The 13,747-nt window shown below is 32.1% G+C and overlaps 1 protein-coding gene across 23 annotated transcripts in view; it reads left to right on the forward strand.

Annotated features, from left to right (window-relative positions):
- Positions 1-2,376: 2,376 nt before the first annotated feature.
- The window catches only part of LOC119645230 (probable cyclin-dependent serine/threonine-protein kinase DDB_G0292550), an 89,678-nt gene continuing 78,307 nt past the window's right edge, over positions 2,377-13,747 (forward strand). For 19 of the 23 annotated variants that reach the window (XM_038045296.1, XM_038045311.1, XM_038045312.1 and 16 more), the window contains exons 1-2: positions 2,767-3,034; positions 11,661-11,894. The gene's annotated coding sequence lies outside the window, so the exon portion shown is untranslated. Of the gene's footprint in view, positions 2,575-2,655; positions 3,035-9,405; positions 9,428-11,660; positions 11,895-13,747 lie in introns of those variants that run through there. The other 4 variants (XM_038045292.1, XM_038045290.1, XM_038045295.1 and 1 more) reach the window with 4 other exon arrangements.

The raw sequence follows: 13,747 nt of genomic DNA on the forward strand, positions 1-13,747 counted from the left end.
GAGAGAGAGAGAGAGAGAGAGAGAGAGAGAGTTCAATCTGTTTACAACACCACTCTACAAAATTGAACCAAAAGTGCATATGCACAGCAAAGTTTCAATCTCTTACGGGAATTTCTATAGACTCATAGAAAGAAATTGTTAAAATTCACGCCTATCAGCAACGACCGCACTGAAACTTAATACACTTTCACCCTTTGATGGGTGGACATATTCGTATGTTACAGTACAGTGTATGTTAAATACACGAAAGGTACGCATATAAGTGAACCTATTTAACTGTGTAATAAATAAACTTTAAAATCAATAAAAATTAAAAATTGATTTTAAAATTAATAGTTTAACGATGAAAAGAATATTTTTGCGCCGACGCGTCCTTCATTTACTGCAATAACATTTTAATTAATGTAAAGAAAATAAGTTAAAATGTTTTAGTTCTGCTCGCTAATATGCCAGAGCAGGCAAATGAAGTTTACCAACTATTATGCGTACCAAGTTTAGGTCTATGTCTATGAGTTATTGTGAAAATTCCGGTAAATTCTGTGCTAGGGCTTCCTCGACGTCGCACTTTATTTCATCCACTAAAAAAGAAAAAAATGAAGTCAAGAAAGAATGGTTTTTACACAATAACTTAGTAGTCTAAGTTTCAGTGATAAGATGGATTGACATTTTTATGGTGTGATGATGACGAATTTATCTTTCATTTCGCGCCGCCGATGAGGATATATGTAAAAGAGATCATCGTATATACAAGCAAATTATTGTTGATCAGCAAAAAAAAGCCAAACCGAAGCGATTTTTACAAGATTGCAACCAAAGGAAATGTAGTTCATTTTCTTAGTATAATATATATAAGTAGTTATATATATATATATATATATATATTAAGTAGTATATATATATATATATATTTATATTAAGTAGTTTGTTTTCGCAGTCTACACAGCTGCATTCTTTAAAATGCTTTCTGTCGTTCTTGCTATCCATTGCGTTTTACACATTCCCTGATGCCTTGAAGAGTGTAACAGTTGAAGCTCTTCTCGCATATAATTGCTGGGAGTCATCATATAAGTATATATATATTTTTTTCATTTGTAATTAGCACTAAACGATATAAGATACCAAAATGAATTTTTACTTAAAAATGATTTTATATAAATAGTCGACTGCGCACTTTTGTAAATCACTTTTAAACTTTTGTAAAAAATTCGTATTAGACGTAAACTTTTTTAAGTTGACGTAGGCTAATGCAACACTATAATCTTTGTAACTCGTTGAAAAACCTTTTAATTTACCTTTACGGGACAGAGTAAATAGAGCGATTTTGCATATTCTCTTGCTTAGAAAAAAAAAAAAAAAAAAAAATTTGAATGGATTCGCTTAGGTAACTAAACGTAAATGTCAAAAATAAATTGGACGAAAATCGGATATGCGTCAATGGCTGTTGTTTTCCCGACATGTCTAGCACACGCTGTAAAACTTGGTAACTAAATTGATACTTAACCCGTACGCAACGTACGCAAAGTTTAAAGTATATGTTGCACTTGCGAGAAGAGAAAGCTGCTTGCTTGCAATAGGTTTAGCATGTTCTTTTCCTCACTCAATGTATACTCAGGCTTACTCTGCCCCCCTCCCCAGAGATTTGAACAGGCTAGCATTGGCTTGGTGGACGCAATTCTTGTCTTAATATGTTTTCAATTTTTAAAGAGATTCATTGCTCTAGTCGGTTAAGTATTATTTACAGCCATCATCGTAAGAGTTTTACCGACCGATATTTAACGCTAGCAGCTAAGGCTAGGTAAGGCCAAGTAAACGTTCACTAATCAATTACTTTGATGGACTTTGTTTGGATATATGGCTTTACGTATCGGCTTAAAGCTTATCACTTATAAAAACGTATACACCATTATCGGACAGAAATGTTGAATAAGAACCAATGAGAAGTTTTTTATAAATTTTATAAATTTGTACCCGATACGCCCGCCACTGATGTGCCAACTTATTTATTTTTATCATTTTTTTTTTTTTTCAAACATATTAATGATAGAAATGTTAGTGTCGCCCTTCATGTCTTTCTTTATTGTTCTATGGCTCGTTCTCATATACAAGTATAACATTTGTCCTTCGAAACGCTATTTGTATCCTTCAAGCAAACTAAGACTGTAATAGCAGAGCAAGTAGCACACACAACAGCGACCAACAAATATTAAATAAACCAAAGTTAATTCACATACAAGCCTTTGATTGTGACGAGAAATTTTATGTCGTATGGCACGATAAAAACAACACAAGCGACAATAACAATAGCTAATGCAAAAATTGTTTGGGTTAATTTAAAAAAAAAAACAAAAAAAAAAAAAAAATAAGAAAAGAAAAGAAAAGAAATTTCTACATATATTTACCTATATGCAAGTGTATGTGTGCTGACATAGTGCCCTCCTGCGCGGACTGAAGAAAATCCTTTTTAAAGTGGCAACAGTGTTAAGCGTCTCGCAAGTGTTCTTAAATAAAATCACATAACAATATACTACAACTGTATATACACATAAAGGGACCGTATCTTTATAGTACATAGATGTATATATTTTATATATTACATATCTATATATATTTATATATATATATATATATATATTATATATATTATATATATACATATAAATATAGTTTAAAAGAGAATTCATTTTATTTTCGCCGCGTGCGTTTGTTTACATGAATGCGGGCATTTCTAATGTCGGTCTTAATCGTATATCTTTGACCATATGCAAGAGTTCAATTCAAATGTGATTTGTATGTTACCCCTTTCGGTGCACCTACTAATGAGTCACCGTGCTTTGCAAGCAGAATATATAACGAAAAACAACGACTATAACAATAACAAAAACAATAATTAAAGAAATTTTGACAACATTTGCTGAAAACAAAACACTTTGAAAAGTCGATTCAAATTTTATTGCAGTGTATATTTATTCGGGATCGTTCTATGTTACACATAGTGTATGTGCGTGTGTGTTAGCTGAAAAAAGTTTTTAATTAGGTGAGTTATTTTTCCTATTTTATTTATACTACCATTATGTTATGTTGTCGTTCATATTAACAATCGTTGAACGGATTTCTACACAACATACTCATCTATACCCATACGTTTAAATAATTCAAAACCATTTTTATTAATAGAAGTCTATATGAACGTAAATGCGCGCATATGTATTTGTTTGTGTGCATAATTATTGCAATTGAACTATTGTCCTCGTAAATAACCCACTTCAACGGTATAAATTGAATAAATATCATTGAAATGTCAAAAACCAATTACATAATGAAAGTGTAGGTGAACCGTTATAAAAGAACGAATATATAGTTGAATGTATGTGGATTCACGTTGATATCTGTTATATAAATATTGACAGTAGTTTTATACATATACACATATATATATATATATATATATATATATATATATATATGCCGCATTTATACAGATTATCGCATTGCAAGAAAGACGTAGATAAAAATCATTTTTTTATTTGAAAAGTTAAGCTATGTGAGATGAAATGATAACCGGTAAGACTCCTTTCGGCTAGAGATTAAAAACTTTATTAACATCCTTTTATAGCTTGTTGTTTCTTTCGTTTTTCTATTCTAATGGCTTTCATTACTGCCTGTGGCATTCATTCCTCTTTCAAAAGCGTCGCTGAAAAATGTTGATGCACTAAACTCGCTATTACTTTTGCAAAATTTCGAAGAGAACATTAGAGTTCTCAAAAATTATAAAATCCCTTCTATGATATCAGATTGTAATGAAAAGCTAGACTCGCAAGCTCGAATAGCTTATGATCGAGATCGCGATCGAGATCGTGATCGAGACCAGAATTGACGGGAAACTGATTGGAATCATAAAAAACTGTTTGCGCGAAAAGGATTTTCAAACGTTTAGATTTTGCAGTTTGTACGTCCGAAAATATAATATACATATTATAAAGTCCTTGTGTTTAAAGTATTGATCGTTATTTTAAAAATTCTTATGCTTGTGTGGAGGCTCGTTTTTCCTTTAATCGACGAGCATCTGTTGCCCTTAGCTAGAGCAAGCATGTCGTATCTTCTTTAAATCCAAAAATTGAAGAAGGTATCATTCTATTTGATTGCATTTTGCATTACGCTGATTACTAACAATTCGTTATTGTTTTGTCTATTTATTTATTTATTTATTTATTTATTTATATTTTATTAATTTCTATATTTCAAAGTTGTGAATATAAAAAAACAGAAAGTAAAAATACATTTCAGCTAAGAGCGGCTGGATGTACGAAGGGATTGCAAAGTGTTATCATCATATTTCAAATAAATCATCGTATCAAGCAGACTATTAATTATTTTTAATTTAAAATTTTTTTTATTAATTCATATTTATTTATACATTTCATATTGTATTCAATAAGTCTTTCATAAATATTGAACAGCATTTCAAATATCTTTCATATTTTGGTTAAGAAAAAAATAAAGCAAATCTAAGTTAAACCTTTTTTTGTAATTACTGTTTACTTACCCGGACAGATTTGGGCGGTGTAGCAAAATTAAAAAAAACAAAACAAAATACGTATTGCAAATGAATTAATTCGATGCCGTCAACCCAGTCTCACTTTTTACAAAGTATTTTCATCAAATAGCGATCAGGAAGTTTTTCTTAATTACACTTAACCGAAAATGAAGAAGAATTCATCACTAAATCCTACAAAATTCGATTCGAATTGCTTTCGTATAATAAGTAGCAATATATTTTTCTATTGATTCAAAAATGGACTCAAATGAATTTTCTCAAAACTCAAAGGTTGCGCGATTTGGTTGGAGATTTACTATTAAGAACGAAATGATGAATTTCAACTTCACTGGGCATATTTCTTTATATCGCGGACATATGTACGCACACAATTGTAATATGCATGATCAAGAGAATATGCAAAATATCACTGAAAATTTAGTGGACGTGTTGCGGCTTCCTAAAGAAGTCTATTTTAAAGAATGGCGTAAAAGTAAATTCGCTGGAAAATCAGCGAATGAATCCCACTTGGCTTAGCTTGTTGGTGGGGGAAATTTATTTCCGAGCTACACTTGCACTCTCGAAAATGTCGGCATCGTATTGAACGAGGCAGCGATACAGTAAGTTAGAAGAATAATGCTTCAAAGTTGAAAATTTTGCGTTTTGAAAATACCTTTATTCTAACACTAATCTACCTTGTAAATGTGGGTTTGAACATTGCTATAGGCGTGATAAGATTGTGTTTGAAATGTTTTTTTCAATAATCTCTTAATTGTTGCGGGGGTGTTTTATCATTTAAAATCGTGACGTATCTGGCCTTTTAGAGAGTGAACGAAAGTTTATATGGCTTTTGAGATTTTTAAGTGCAAATCCTAATATATGTTTACCATTCGTTGTTAGCTCGAAAGAAATTGCAGAGTATTTTATTATGATTGGCTGCGTGTGCCTTCGCGAATTTTCCGGAGGTTCTGGCAAATATTTTTGGAATTTTTATATCGGCATGTACTATACGATTTTGATCACAATAATAATAATAATAGATTTTTATCCCAATAGACGAAAGAATCTTACGCTATTCAAAAACATATATGCGCGCTCTATACGATCTCGCTGATGAACCCATTTATGTGTGTTGTCACAAATGGACCGAAAGATCGCGTGTAGCTGCGCTCTTCAGTGGCGGGTGGAGAAATAAAATCGACCACCAAGAATTTCCTCACTTAGACTTCAAGTGCGAATAAAGAAAGAGAAAAATGAAAACACAAAAAAACAAAAAAAAAAAAATTTTTTTTTTCATTTTAAACTATGTATTTAAAACTTGTATTCGAGACTTCTTTATCTGAAATGTGTGTTGATTGTGTCTGACATATAACACATGTGTGTGTATATTTCTTTTTATAAAAATTATTGTTGAATATTTTCTCGATATGCACATATTTGTGCATATAGATATGCATGGCTTCATCTACGGTGGTATTTTCCAATTTATACCAAAAGACAAGAAGTGACATCAATTGACACGCATGACAAGTTGTAAAAGTAAATTGAGTCCCGCATAGGATTAGGTCGATGTAATGCACAAAGGGTGTATCGTCATTTGTGGTATATACATGTATATATGAATACTATGTATGCATGTATATAAATGATAAAATGTTCTCTTATATTTTAATAAAAACAACAACAACAACAACAACAATAATAACAACAATAACAATAACAATAACAAGGATACCATCAACATATATATAACATTTTTCATATCCATTGGCAATTTTAGCAGTCAATGTTGAAATCGGCATTGCGTGCGTGTTTCATATATGAATGAATTCGTTGATGACGTTTTCACGTTAGAGTCTATTTAATGCCACCCATTAGAGTCTGTTCGGAATTTTGAAGGCATTTGCTTCTTTCTTGTTATTCGCAATTAGTTATAAGAATTACTTTTCTATATATTTTCTTCAACAAGCAGTCAACGAAAGTAGCGACTGTAAATGGGAAAAAGGGGAAGAGTTAAAGATGTCTAGAAGATGATAAAGAAGACGATAGTTGAAAGATAGAAATGATGCTAATCCACGAGACGATCCCCAATCGTTGCTCAAAAAGACGAAGAAGAGACGATAGAAACGGCGCTATTTCATAGGGACGCGTCATGCGACGCTGGGCTACACACGTCAACGCGTCTATTGTACACTTCAATTAAATGTATTGCTAGTTGGTACTCTGCTTTAGTATACGATCTATAATGTATTCATGAGTTGCGGTCTTTACCAAGAGTTTGCGGTTTTTCTTTGCTGCTGAAATTGGCCAAATCGAATTTGAAGAGGAAGATAAAAACATGAAGAAAGAGTTAGTGTTAGTGAAAAGCATAAAAAAATATAATTTTTTTTTCTTCAAAACTTCTAAATAAAATGAAACAAAAAAATTTAAATAAATGAAAAATCTTTACCACATATAAATATCTACATATACTATAATAATATATTAAGCCTGATTTAAGAGAATAGACCTAAGCCCGAATAAAATTCTAAATCGGCAAGTCTTGAACGGATGATTAATACAAATTAATTGCAACCACACCTACGAATGTTGTAAAAAAATATTTAATAAAATAAAAAATGTAAAAGTCAGCTAGTATTACTGTGAAGTAGATAAGTAAAACAAACCACAAGAATTGTTTTTGTTTTTTAATCAAAAGACGTAAAACATTTCTATTAATCCAATACTTCGATAGACCATTTGATCATTAGCTTGTTTGTTCGATAGTTGCGTGGGATTAGATATCGTGAACGCAGCACTTTCGAAGGCTTAAGAAAAAAGTAAACCAACTTTAGATGTGAGGGTTAATCTTACGCACAAGCCGAAACAAGAGCAGCATCAAGGAGGAGTGATAATGATAATAAATGCAACGAAGTGAACTGAAGCGACGTTAGTCTTCCTACAGCGGTTTTTGTTTTTTTTTTTTTTTCTACTTAGCTGGATTTGGAGAACTAAGCTGGGAGAGTTTCCTTCATTGACATATCGTGCACATACACGTACAAAGCAATGCTTGCTCGCGTATTTACATGTACGAGTATGTGCTTAAATATTTATGCATGAACGCATATGTTCGTATATGCAAATCGTGACGATACTTAAATTTTTGTTTAAAACCGGAAAACTTGTCACTTTCGTGCATGCACTCGAAAACCATTAACGATAATACATTCGACCTAATGTTTTTGGCATTACATTGATCGTTTCTCGTGCCACTTATGCGGCTGCAGGCAGAATTAAAAAAAACAAAAAAAAAAAAAAACAAAGCAAAAAAAAGCAAAGCCCCTCCATAACGAAAGCCTTCGTTCGTGGTTTTGTTTCCTTTCCCCTGAATGTGAAAGCTTAGCTGCGTAAGGATGATCACAACACTGACAAATCGTATCTTTTCCCACAATTCACAACCTTGTGCGCAATAACTTGGCTGTCAAACGCATTCGATTGCTGCTACCAAAATTTACATAGAACCGATATTTGGCTATTAACTTGGATAACAATTTTCAAATTCGTCTCTTATATAGTTTTAATTTTCATTTTATCTCCAATACAACTTATGATAGAAGAGTATATTAAGCTACTGCGGGTGTATGTAATATCTAGAAGGATTTGAAACAGACATCTTTCATTCATACCGATTTAAACTTGTCTGCCGGTCTGTCCGTGCCAAATTCTTGTGTCCAACCTTCAAGTCGCAATTTTTAAGATATCTCGTCTTGGCGCAGGAACACACAGTATTGACTAGGCTCGGCCCACATTTTTGAGCAATTCCCCTATGATGCCTTCTTTTTTAGAGTCCGCTATATAAATAGCGAAATGATTTAGAGTATTTAATGCATACATTGTGGCCCACTATAATGTGTCTATGTTGATCAATCGCAAACATTTTCTTAGCGATATTATGCCTGCATTCTAACCTAGTCTGTGATGATTATCAAAAGGTGTAGCAAATAATAGGACCGGCAAAGACAAAACGAATATCATGCTAATGCAAATTGCATCAGCGTACTTTCGTGAAAGTGCTAAAGTAAATTTTTTTACGTTGAAAATGATCTCCATTTTCATACCTTAAGTATAATTTTGCGCTAGATAACTGGATACATACGATAAGGGTTTTGGGCGAAAATTGATTGGTTGGGCTGACAATCGCGCAAAAATTGAACCATCAGAAAAAATGTCAGGCTTAGATTCTTAGTAAACGTAAATTATGGAGCGATTCTACCGATGAGAGATTAGTCCACGTTAACTGGTAATTTTATATAGTAATCACTATATAAGAAGGCATTAGCTTGCGATTATAGAGCGATTGTAGAGCGTTTGAATATTTTTCGGCATTATTACATTAAGAATGCATTACACTTTGTTTCATTTGCAAATGCAATTTAGATTTTCGCCATTCAATGAAAAGAAATGTATTATAAAAATTCTATCAGCAATTGTTATTAATTAACTTAAAATTAATTAGGCGTAAAAATTGAAGTTCGCTTATGATTTACTTCCATTGATATACTAATTTGTATAACTAACTAGACTCAATATATTTTAGACTATGTAAAATTGCTATGCTTCACACTCACAAAAAATTTGTTTGCCCACCTATGGGAGATGTTATGACGGTTTGCTGGCTGCTACAATCAAAAAACTTTATAAACAATACTTCATTACGATGACGTCACATAACGATATATACACACTTCCTTATACATATTACCCTCTTTAAATAAAGATATATATATATATATATATATATACATGTATATTATATATGTATATATGTATATATATTGATATATATATTTGGTGGTGACGGCGGACTTAAGCAAAGAAATCCAAACCTGTTAAGTTGATTATACGAGAGAGATGGTGAGAATGTGTGTTATTCAAAAGATTTCAAATTTAATGCCCGGTTTAAACTAACACATACCTATGTGCTGCTATAGTACACTTATGAATACTTGACCTAGATTTATGTAAAATTTATAATGTAGCGCAAAGTCTCAGACATAAGATAACACAAATACGTACGCACATGTCCGCGTGTATTTGTTAATGCAACGAAATGTTGAAAAAAGAAGATGTTAAGCTTTGGTAAAATGATGCTAAAACACTCATACGTGCTACACATACATACATATTTACATATATAGTTTCAAGTATATATATATATATATATATATATATATATGAATGCTCGTATGCTCGACATGATCCCCTTCGGTTCTGTCCGTACACAATTTACGAAAAAGAAGAATAAACTAAGATAGAGTAAACAAGTAGTTTAGTACATAAAACAGGAAAAATGAAATCATCTTTTGCTCGCGCTTCTTCCATCTATTCTTCTTCTTTAATTTTTTAAAATACTTTGTTGGGGAGCGCATGTAACGAAGACAAAATGAAAGTTTTTCCTTAACACAAAGTATATCCGAATATATTATTATTTTTTGCGTCTATGTGGCACAAGCATATGGAGCAAGATAATAATTTTTTTCTTTTTTTATTCCATTCAACTGATAAAAGTTAATTACGTGACAGCATATATGTTAAACTAGAAAAAGTTACAATTGTTTCATACTTTCATACATACGTTTTACACACATAGATTTTGTTAATATAAAATCGAATTCGTTTCAATGTTTAAAATATTTTTCACACCACTACTAAAAATTATGTTGTATTAAAACTTTTATTCGCGTCACTAAGCCAAGCACCGCAATGAAATTCTTTCGTGTCCGTTGCTTGCCCCATTTGGGTTAGTAAACTGAAAAGTTGAATCAAAACAAAAGGAAAATGCAAAATTATATCACTCACATCAAGCTGTAAAGTAGCAGTAATCTATCTAGTAACACATTCACAACTACTCTAGAGAACTAAAAAAATTAAAAATTATAAAAGAAAAAAACAAAAAAACAACCCAGTAGTCAATTCATTTTGGACAACCATGTCTGAAAATGTGACACGAATACGTCATTTACTACGACAATTCAAGCCTATGATAGAAGAATCCTATCCCTGATGGGATCATACAAAAAATGGGCTCATTAAATTTGTCGTAAAGGGAATCCATTTGTTTTTTTTTTTTTTTTCTTTCATTAGGTCGAGTGGGGGGGGTTGCTCCATATTAGCAGACTGTCAAAACTTCAAAACTATTTTTCACTTGAAAGTACGTTACTTGTGCTTCAAAAGTTGTGTACATTCTTGATTATTGTAAATATTTGAGTCCATTGCTCCATGGATTGACTTATACGTGTCGCAAGGTTATTATGCAGAGAGGAGTTGGATGTGTTAGAGTCAAAGTGAATCAAAGTGTGGGTGCACGCGAGAGTGTTTGTTATTGGGTTGAGTTTATCAAAACCAAATATCTTGCATTTTACTTTGCTCCTCTCTCCACTCTCTATATCTTTATCGCTCTCTTTCTCTATCGATCTATATCTATCTTTCTTCTGCTCTGTCGCTCTATCTCTATCTATCTATCTCGGGGTTTTCTTACAAAGAGACGAGTGAACGACTTGCGCTGAATTTGTTGCTTTCATCAGAGCGGTCTTTACATGTGTGGTAGTGAACATCGGTTAGTAACAAACATTTCTGAACATTTTTCTCCCCCTACCTTATATTACATGGGTGCATTTGCAATTGTTTATCTTTATTATATAATTGCCGTCAGAGAGCCATTAGTTACATTTTACTTGAAAAAAGAAAAACGCCATTAATATGAAAGTACTTTAGGCAACGACTTATATAGGTATAGTAACTAGAATTTTTGTTTGTTACTGACAGAGCAGAGGACATGTAAACAAATTGCAATTTAGTGCATCATCTGCAGACGACTATACTGTTGAGTGCTTCTATACGTTAACGAGCGTATCAACAACTAACAACGCACAAGCATATTAAATGAACAAAATAATGGGAAGTAAATCCCAGATACTTTCGCCATTTCAAATATAATCCATGTCCTATCTTCCTTATCTTCCTTTAGTGTTTGTCTTATTGACTAAAATCAACATGTAAAACTAAGTGAGCGCAGAAATTTTTGCTTTTATTTATTTATCTATTTATTTATTTATTTATTTATTTATTTTTTATGATTCTTGCTTAGATCGGAGGAGCTTTAAGATTGATTTTCAAAAGTGATTTGCAAAATTCAACCGTAATTATAAGGAGAGCGACATTTTTTTATTTATCGTCAAATGGCAAAAGAGAACAAATCTTTAAAATCCCACTCAAGATGCGTCAGCAACAAGACTTACTTTGTGCAATTTTAAGAAAAGCGATGACTTATTTTCAAATTATTGTTGATATCTGATCACATTATATATAAAGCACAGGTTTGGTAAGTGAAAGGAAAAATGAATATTCTTTCTTAAATACACGCAAAAAAAAAAAAAAAAAAAAAACAAAAAACAAAAAACAAAACAAAAGGAAACAAAAAAATTTAATAATAATTTATTTTCCCGAAAAGTTGTTGTTATTTATACTCTTCCATTAAATGATGCGGAAGTATAACGATTCAATTTTCTACTGAAAAGAGTATACAAAGTTATTATTTTACTTTTTCATAGAAATAAAATTGACCCTCTACGCAGATATGTTCATTTTTTTTTTTTTTTTTTTCGTTTTACTTATTATTTGTTCCAGTTTGATATGCTCTTGCAGGTATTTAACACAATTTTGCGCTGCGGCTTAAATAAAGTAGTATTGCTAGCAGGTTGCACTTTAGCATGTTATAGTAAACATCACTATTGCTAAAGCTCTCCTCACTTTCGATGATGATGGAATTGTTGTGCTATTCTCCATCTAATAAATAATCGATGGAATAGAGAATCAATTCGAGCTGTTTTTTTTTTTTTTTTGCAAAATATAATTTTAATATAATTTTTGCGAAGCTTCAAGTAAATGCCCGTTAGAGGTGGAAAATTCTTTAATGAGTTTAAATGAAATTTCAAACACACGAGGTTTATGATGATATGATGAATTTTTCCAAAATTAACGGATAGCTGTCGATGCTGGAGGCGGAAAATTATTGAGATCGGCTATAGGCATCATTCATGATTTCTAATTGCATTTGCCGTCCGATATAACCTCACCATTAATCAGTGAACAGTTTAGAGAAATTTCGAAATACCTACGAATGTCTATATCAATATATATATATATTTTTTCACCTTGTAATCTCTGTAACCTGTGATGTACAGAAAGTCAATAACAGTTGCACCACAGATAAGTACAACACTGAGGCAGAAACGGTAAAGTCGAGTTGTTTCATTCTGACGGCCACAAATATATTAAAATGAATTAATGTAATCAATCAGTCATTAGTAATAGGTAGACAAATGAAGTAAGATTCAAACCTCAAAAATATCTATTCACAAAAGTTTTTCCTTTTCGAATCAGTTTTAATCCATTTTATGGTTTTTAAAGGCTCTAAATACCGCTAAAGCGAAAGAATTTGAAATGATGAACAAAGAGCTTAAGACCATTATCTTTCTTCTTTTATTATCAATCCGTTATTGGATACAAGTGATCACACAATGTTTACAATTTATGTCAATGGGTGTGTGTATGATTTCGCCTGTGGTTCGCAGTTCTGTCCATTGCCGTATATCATCACACAACTATAAAATATGTTTTCCGAAAATGCCACTGCACCCTCCGATACGGCCTAAGGAATCTTACTTTTGTCGTCGGAGAATGTATCCAAAATACGTGGTTTTCTTTTATTTTTTCATACACCTTAAGAGCTCACATTACGAGTTTGCTCTTGTCAGGACTTCAACAAGGGAGATGCGATCTGCCCACGATATTTTTCGAATTCTACGATAACAGCACATCCTTGCCGTTTCAATTTTTACTGTCCATGATCCTAGGCACCGACCATACAAAGCATTACATGAAGGCGAAGGGATAGGCTAACTTCCTGGTATTTCATATACGATGGTTTACCCATTTCTATTCTTCTTTTGATTTCCATCTATTGTCGCTATCTCAATATAGATCAAAAATATAAAAACTGGAAAATCCTTTCTACATTATGTGTATTAATGGATAGAGTGGCATTTGCATATGGAGTTTCCGATCGACATACGATTGATCATAAATGTGGTTTTACTGATGTTTATGTTTAAGTCAAAGTTGTTACTTCGACCATCTACACGTTGAAGTATCGTCTGCAGGACCTGCACATTG

Source organism: Glossina fuscipes, unplaced genomic scaffold (assembly GCF_014805625.2).
Source record: "Glossina fuscipes isolate IAEA_lab_2018 unplaced genomic scaffold, Yale_Gfus_2 1, whole genome shotgun sequence".
Taxonomy (NCBI): Eukaryota; Metazoa; Arthropoda; class Insecta; order Diptera; family Glossinidae; genus Glossina; species Glossina fuscipes.